Source organism: Macaca fascicularis, chromosome 8 (genome assembly GCF_037993035.2).
Source record: "Macaca fascicularis isolate 582-1 chromosome 8, T2T-MFA8v1.1".
Lineage (NCBI taxonomy): Eukaryota > Metazoa > Chordata > Mammalia > Primates > Cercopithecidae > Macaca > Macaca fascicularis.
Window position 1 is genome coordinate 136,001,798 of NC_088382.1, and position 8,857 is coordinate 136,010,654.

At 40.4% G+C, this 8,857-nt stretch overlaps 1 long non-coding RNA gene across 1 annotated transcript; it reads left to right on the forward strand.

Annotated features, from left to right (window-relative positions):
- The first annotated feature begins 3,065 nt into the window (after nt 1-3,065).
- Nucleotides 3,066-7,033, forward strand: LOC107130725 (uncharacterized). The gene is made up of 3 exons (XR_001493236.3): nt 3,066-3,128; nt 4,785-4,914; nt 5,809-7,033. It is a non-coding gene; the product is annotated as an uncharacterized lncRNA (long non-coding RNA).
- The last annotated feature ends 1,824 nt before the right edge of the window (nt 7,034-8,857 follow it).

Genomic DNA, 8,857 nt, shown 5'->3' on the forward strand with positions numbered 1-8,857 from the left:
CTGACCCTTGATGTGCCTGTTGTCCCTGTCACATCTTGCTGTATCCAGTTTTAATGCCACACACCAAAATAACTTCCTTCTAAAGATATGTTTATGGTGCTTTGTAGAGCTGTTTTGCTGATGAGGGAGGAAAATACAATCCTCAGTATTCAAGCTGCCTTTCTGAGATAAGAGAACAATGCTTGTGAATCTTCTGCAAAGTTTGGCAATTTTCAATTTAAATATTTACCAGGAGTTCAATTATCATATTTGCCATAAATACATAATGCAAGAAAGATGGTAATAAGTATTATAATAGACCTTGGAGATTAATTTCTATTAGGGCAATCTGGGAAGGGCTTATGTGAAAGTTTTGAACTGGGCTTTGTGGTTTAGGTAGGTTACAAAGCCAGTATCCACCTTGTTCTTCTGGCCAGCTCTGGCTAACTCTAATCACCTTTGCAGGTTGGCCCAAAAGTCACTTCCTCTTGCAAATCTTCTCTGATGCCGTCCTCCCCTCCAACATGCTCCCAATGTCCTTTTCCTATTATCTCATATTTTAAATGCCTACCTTGCTACACTCTAAGCCCCATAGTAAAAGGAACTGCTTTACTCACCATTACATCTTCATGGTTTAGCACAGTGCCTAACATAAGGAATCCAATCAATCAATAATGAATGAATGAATGATAGAAAAGTGGGGAGCAAAAGAGGAAATACCTAAACTGCTCTTTAAAAAAGGTAAAAATTAAAAACAAAATTGGGAACAGCAATGACGGTGTGGAGAAACACCAAAAGAAAGGAAAATCGGGTGGGTACACCAAGTGTACATAGAGACAACATTTGAGTGGTTAAGTGTATCTTATACATAAGGGACATCATCAAAGAGAAGTCTCAAAGACACTGGGAGCCAGATTTTCAAGGGCCTTGAATCATAGTGCACACTTTTTCCTTTCTGTTATCAAGAGGAACCATAAGTTTCTTAATCAGTGGGATGGTAGCATTAGATCTGTGCTTTATAAAAGTCACTTCAGTTGCCAGGTAATGGAAAGATTACAGGACGGGAGGAGAATAAAGGTGCATAGAACTTTTAAGAAGCTACTAGAATTATCTAGTTCATAATTTTTCAATCTCTGTGCTATTAACACTTTGGGCTGGATAATTCTTTATTTGTGGGTGGTGGATAGCTATTTTTTGCACTGTAGGATGTTTAGCAGATCCTGGCCTCTAATCACTTGACGCCTATAGTATTTGTCCCGAAGGTGGACACCAAAATAGTGTCAGACATTGCCAAATGTCCCCAGAGGGACAGAATTACCCTCCATTGAGAATCACTGATCCAGGCAATGAGTAATAAACTATAATCAAATAAGATGGTTATTAGGATGAGAGAATGAGTCAGATACCAAGGACACTGACACTGAATGAAAGTGAATTCTCACTGAAAGCAATCATTTGTCATTGTGCAACACAACAGGTGCACTGCTTGTGGATGCAGGGCTCCTCAGAAGAAGGATGGACTCCTCTTACAATGACTTTTTTCTCTTAAAACCATATGGATAGACAACTTCTAGATATTTCCACCTATTATGTTGGATTTGGTAATTAAGAAGGCATACTTCTTTGACAGTGGAATTCTGATTCTTTTTGACCAGGAGTGAACTCCTTCTGTTCCCAGTCCATGGCCTTTGAGTGAGCTCCCATCCCTGACTCCTAAGACAGGACAGCTAACACAGAGCTCTGAGCCAAGCAGACACAGTGGGTGCCATCCTGACACCTCAAGGGAACGGCACGTCTGGGAAAAGTGTCTAATAGGGAAGAGGAGTCAAGAGAAGAAGGGGGAGAATCATAGCCCTGAGGATACCGTCTGTGTTTTGGAATTCTACCATGCCTAAAGCTAGGCCATCCGTGGATTCTTTAATTTAATGAGTCAAAAATTTGTATTTTGCTTAAGCCAGTTGGTTTGGATTATCTGAAGAACTAAGGGTGAGTCACATTGTCCAAAGAAGATTATCTGAAGAACTAAGGGAGAGTCACATTGTCCAAAGAAACTAGCAGTCTTCTGTAAATATCCAAGTAGCAGCTTTATAGAATGTAGAAGGATCGCTGGATGTAGAATCAGGCCTCAGAGCTGAATCTAAGCCCAGTCATACATTCATGTATTTGTGTAATTATTAACTCATCGAGTTTGTATTGAGTGTGTATTGTGTACTGGGCAATAAGCTAGACTCTGGGGCCATCATGAGGCTGGTCTTCCCTGCAGATAACTTATATTCTAGTATTTAACTGATGAGTGTCAACCCTGATTGCATATTACAGTCACTTCCGGAAGTTTTTAAAAACTCTGATGCTGGGGCTCCATGCCAGACAAGTTAAATAAGAATTTATTGCGGTGAGGCAGACATCAGTATTTGTTGGAGTAATTCTAATGAAATGCTGGGGTCCTCTTTTCATTTTGCAGAGGAGGAAGCAAAGGCACAGAGAAGTTAATTTGCTCAAGACTATACCACTGGTGAGAGACAAAGCTAATATTTAAACCCAGCTTGGGCTTAGAGTCTGCCCTCTTCTAATAACTAAACTGCACCATAATTTGAAAGACACAGTAAGAGATACCATGGTATATTTAGTCCAATGTAATTTTATATACATATACACACACACAGACACATACACATATATATACATATATACACATATATACACACGTATATACACATATATACACACGTATATACACATATATACACACATATATATACACACACACACATATATATATAAAAGCTAAGTTTGTTTTCAGAATTCCCACCTTTCCCTTTTCCTTTTCTTGTTCCCATCCTCACCAGTTTCAAACACACACATGTCTTCTGACATAGTTTGTCCGTGTCCCCGACCAAATCTCACCCTGAATTGTAATAATCCCCACACTTCAAGGGCAGGACCAAGGGCAGGAATGTGGGGGTGATTTCCCCTGTGTTGTTCTCACGATAATGAGTGAGTCTCACAATATCTGAGAGTTTTATAAGCATCTGGCATTTCCCCTGCTTGCACTTACTCCATTCTGCCCCCCTGTGAAGAGGATGCCTGCTTCTCCTTTGCCTTCTGCCGTGATTGTAAGTTTCCTGAGGCCTCCCCAGCAATGTAGAACTGTGAGTCAATTAAACCTCTTTCCTATAGAAATTACCCAGTCTCAGGCAGTTCTTTATAGCAGCGTGAGAATGGACCAATAACACCTTTCCTATGCATCGATCTAACAAGTTCTCATCTCTGTCCTATAGAAAATATTCCTTCCAAAAATTATCTGCAACCCCTTAAGTACAACTCAGAGTCATTTTTGCTTCCTTATCCAGTCAGAGTTACACTCGCACTTTGGTGGTAGTGTGGTACAGCAGAAAGAGTGCTAGCTACAGAATTAGATGAAGATCTACAATCTCAAAATTGTCACTCTAACTTAACTAACTCTGTAGTTTCGGGCAAATTACACGACATCTCTGAGCCCTGTATTCTTATATCTGAAGTGGGAATAATAACATCTCTTTTGCTATGTAGTTGCAAAGATTAAATTGAAATATACTTATTAGCTTTTAGCATAGTGCCTCAAATAAAGGAGACATTCAACTAATAGCAACTATTTCTATTAAGATTTCTCTAGATGTATATTTTCACATAGTGAAGGTTGTAAAAAAAATATGTAATGATAATGAAAACACCCAATATTTTCAATCACTTACTTTGTGCCTGACATTGGTATCATTATTTTATACATTTTTTTTTCAGCTATTCCTAAAAAAAAAAAACTCTATAATATTGGTACTACCATTTTCCACATTTTATAGATAAGAAAATAAAAGCAGAGCAATACCACATGGCTTGCACAAGAAAGTATTAAAGACTTAAGTAATCCTAGCTCAAATCTTAGAAGCTTCCTTTTGGGGAACAAATATTAGCATTGTTATTACCATGTGCCAGGAATTTGCAGTGACTAATGTTTGCATACATCATCTCATTTAATTTTTACAATAAACCCACTTTACAAATACTGTGACAGAGGCTCAGGGAGACTATGTTGTTTGTGTGAATGTAGTTAGAACCCTTTTCTGTCTGATTCAAAGCTTATATGATTTCCCCTCTAGAAATGAAGGCTTGATTAAGAGTTTTGATTAATTGAGATTATACATGCCCAAGAAAAAAGGCTTCATTTTGGATTCGAAAACCCTAACCCATTTCTAAGTACACTATTTTGTTAACCTCTAAGCAGTGTTTTCTTCTTTGTTTGGCTGAACATTGCTACCTCTTCAGCACAGTTCTATCCAGAAAGCCTCCCCTTCTTGGGAGGACTCACTCAGCATCTCCAGCTACGCTTGTCTAGTTTGAGTTGGAAAGAGTTTCTCTATCTCATATTAGAAATCTCTGCCTGCATTAAAAGAGAGATTCCAGCAATATGGTCAGATAGGGTAATCAACCCAAGTCTATCACATTGAATTAGTGGCAAGATAGTTCCTATGACTTAATTAATTCTCCTATTATCAACATTCATGTTGTCCAACTGAACCTCATTTAAATATTTCTGTACAGCATCATTATTTAAGTTTAAAGGCACTTAAAATCAAGTCACACAATAGTTATATGGATTGGAATCAATGCAGGCTATTTATAGAAAAGCACTGAATAGACATATAGAATGGACAGACGATATGCTGTTTTAAAGCCTGCTCTATTTATGACAACATTCCAATAAGGTTCATTGAGCACCTACTACGTGCAAGATACTAAACAATGCATTTCACTCTTTTTGCTGTACACAGTAAACCATGCATTCAAAATAATACTAACCTGTCAAGTTACTGATCTGCACTGTACATATTTCCTGGTCATAGGCAGCTTCCACACAAGAACATCGGCCACAAATTAAAGAATTCAATTACTCAGATCTAAGTGAGTATATCTATTTCCTGGTAGCTAGTAATTGACTTATAACTGGCATCATAGAGACATAGCCCAAGGCTATTTTGACAAACAATGAAGTAATAGTTTTTTTATGCTGCTAAGGGAAAGATATCTGCAGTCATGCTTGAAATTATTCAGGTAACCACTAAAACATCCAAACTGTAATTACTATTTGGTCACACTGAGATGCTACACAAGCCCTCTGATTAATACATCAGTGTAAAAAATCTGTCATGATTTTGTCATAATATTGCCTGTCATTTTTCTGCTAGTAAATTTTCTGAGACATATACTTGTCCATGTTTAAAACAGCTGTGGCAAGGTGATAATTGTCCAGAAATAGTGGGAAGCCAGCAGTAGGTTTAAATTTTGGGTAACAGTAAATTTTAAAACACTGTTTTGAAATAATTTCTAATATAAAAATTCAATGTTAGAACTTTTATTTGGTAGCCTAGTCTCTGAAACAAGAATATACATTCAAACATCTTAAATGTAAAATTTGAATTTTTTCTTCTGATTGACATGTTAATTTCACCTGATCTCTGCATCCCTGGAATGCAAGAAAGTGAATTCATCATGTGTTTCATGAGGAAAGAAGGAAGAAGGGAAAAGAGGGAGGGAAGGCGGAAGAAAGGAAGGGGAAAATGGGAATAGACACGCCTCTTCTTATATCCAAAAGACTGCTCTATAGCGCCATTCCCCTCTGTCAAGCAGCTTCCCACATAAAAACCATCTGTAAAGGGGAGGAGGTAGTAAAGCAAGTTGTTGACAAAAACAATCAAGTTCATCTCTGGCTTTATCAAGAAGAGAAATGGAAAACAGAAGCTTAAGGTCATTGATAATTTAAAATTAATTCAAGTAATTCTGTATTGCATTGCCCAGGTGATAGAGGAGACCTCGGCTACTCTGCCTGAGCACATCACTGCTGGATCTCAAAATCTGCAAGAACTTCCTAGGGCTTCGGGAACTTTCATGTGCATACCAGTCACCTGGGAATCTTCTTATGATGCAGATTCTTTTTCAGTGAGCCCAAATTCTGCAATTCTTATAAGGTCTTAGGGGATATGATGTTTACTGCTGGTGTTCCATGGTCTACTCCTGAAGGTCCACCATGCCCAGCTTCATCTCCCCACCCTCTGGAAACTCTCCTGTACCCAAGCCACTTGCTCTGTTCTAAATAGGCATTGTGTTCCCGTGTTCCCACGTGTCTGCCTCTTTCAACTTCTCCTCTAAAAATTCTCCATGACCCCCAAGCATAAACCTCCAGCAGCAAGCTCAAAAATGCTTTCTACTCTGTTGTGTTGCCCGGCCCACTTCAAGACTAGATGCTCAATTTCTTCTTCCCCTAGTCGTATTTCCTGCTACTTTTGCAGGCTGCTGGAACACTTTCACGCTGAGGATTCTGATGAACACAGTTCTTGCCCTCTTCACTTTTCCAATCTGGGTGCAGGCACAGCAGGGGACAGCAGGAGTGCAACACAGTAACTTAATACGATATGGAGCTGCTATTAGGGCGGGAAACATTCACTACTCTGAAAGGACTCAAGAGCTGAGTCTTGAAGGATTTTACAAGATTGACAAGGAAATGGGTTATCTCCAGATAGGAAGAAAAAATCACAAGGAATAGTACGGCAAGGAAAGAGGAAACAGCGCCGGACTTGGGGAAAAGAGAAAGCCATAAGATGTTGCCATGGCATAAAGAGAAAGATAGAGAGTGTCAAAAGGTGAGGCTGACGTCACCTGACTCCTGCTGCTGAGCTTCTCTGACATTTTCTCAAGGGCTCAAGGCTTGGATACCCTCTGATATGGTTTATCTGTGTCCCCACCCAAACCTCACCTCGGTTTGTAAATAATCCCCACGTGTCAAGAATGGAACCAGGTGGAGATCATTGAATCACGGGGGCAGTTGCCCCCATACTGTTCTCACGGTAGTAAATAAGTCTCATGAGATCTGATGGTCTCATAAATGGGAGTTCCCCTGCAAAAGCCCTTTTTGCCTGCCACCATGGAAGACACCCCTTTGCCCTTCCTTTATCTTTTGCCACTATTGTGAGGCCTCCCTAGCTATGTGGAATTCTGAGTGCATTAAACCTCTTTCCCTTCAAAATTACCCAGTCTTGGGCATGTCTTTATTAGCAGCCTGAGAAAAGACTAATACACCTTCTTTCAACACCTAAAATAGACAAAGCCCTATTTGGAATTTTGGAAAAACACAATCTAGTCTCTGAATGTCGGCACAGAAGCTCTGAGCTGACGCAATATTGAAGTTGTTACTTGCCTGGTCCTTAGGCATTGCCTGGTCCACAGTCACACATCCACATCTTCAATAGCAGCAAATTTCCATCTCCAGTCTTTGCTTTCCCCAGCAGCAGATCCTGAAGCAAGAAATTGAATGCAAGTAGTTTATTTGAGATGTGAAGACCAGTAGGGGAGTGGAGAAGTGAGACAAAGAAGGGAAGGCCATCAATGCAGGGTGCGTTATCAAGCCAGCTATCAGTGTGGACAACTGGAGTTTACTCCCATTGAGGAACACCTGGGAGTCAGTCTGAAACACAAATCCCTGAGTTAGCCACCCACCTCCACCCCTAGAAGGGCAAGGGAGCTTGGTATGCCAGCATTCATTTCCACTAGTCATTGGCTGAGGGTTGCTAGTGCTGGGATGGTACAGACGTTACTTCCCTGGCTCTTCCTACCTGCTGTAGGTGGAAAATGGGTCTCTTACAGCAACAGAAAGTCCTGAGGCAAAGAAATGCAGGAGCTGGCACCTGGAAGCCTTGGTGGGGTCAGGGGCGGTTTGAGCAGAGGACTGCAAGGGTGCCCCACCGCAAGCCTTCATCTCTTTGCCTGCCTCCCACCACCCCAGTCCGGCTGTCCCAGAGTCTGACTTTGCTGATTCAATCTCCTGTTCTGTGTTTGGGGTTTTCCTTCAACGGAAGCTTCCCTCCCCACCAGCTACTCCAGTATAGCACACACTGAAGTACTTAGAAAATGTTTGTTGAATTCCATCTGATGACTCAAATCCAATGGGCTACCTGGTGAATTTATTTTAACATGATCCTGAAATGAAACTGAGATGATTTTACACAAACTACTTATTTTATCTGTAGGCCTACATTTATATTACTTCCTAGTCCTCTGGTAATTGGTGACACTGTGAGAGGAGATTTTTCTTTTTTTCTTTCTAAGCCTACATATTTTGATTCAATTATGTCATCATGCTACACTCAAGGGGTTATATTACAATGCCTCTTCTCTGCCCCAATTATGCACGATCCTGCAATATGAGGGAGGTTTCACTGTAACTCCTAAGCCTCAGATATATTTCCCCAGCGGTTTGATTTTACATCCTCTTTTTGGGTTTTATTAATGGCATCGGATGTAGGAGCCTATGGTGCCAGCTGAAGTTTTTTCCTCTTAGCCATATTACCCATTTTCTGCTAACAGAAAAAAGCACTGATCTCTCCATTCTCAAACCATGTGCGTCAGGTGGCATTAATACCACCTGTGGCTCTAGCAGCAAGTATCTGACTCATGCCTGACCAATCAGAGCATCACATTATTTTTGGCCACTGTGTGTGCATGTGACCCATTCAGAATTAATGAAATACAATATGATACTTCCTAGAACTACTGAGAATACGTTTTCTTCTGAACTTGAAGCTGGCAGAAATTTTCCAGGAACTGCTGGCAGCCATCTTACTGTCAAATCCAAGCCTAAGAACAATGACAAAAGGAAGGGGAGCAGAACTAACAGAGAAGGAGAGGCTGAGACTAGACGACAAATCCAGCTGAGAAAAGTTAGGGATCCTTCTGGTCTTGGTAGTTTCGTAAGACAACAGACCTCTTTTGGCTTCTGAGAGTTTGGTTAGGTTTTCTGTCACTTGCAACTAAAAGAGCTCCAACTGATACAGAACCTGACAGACCCATCTAT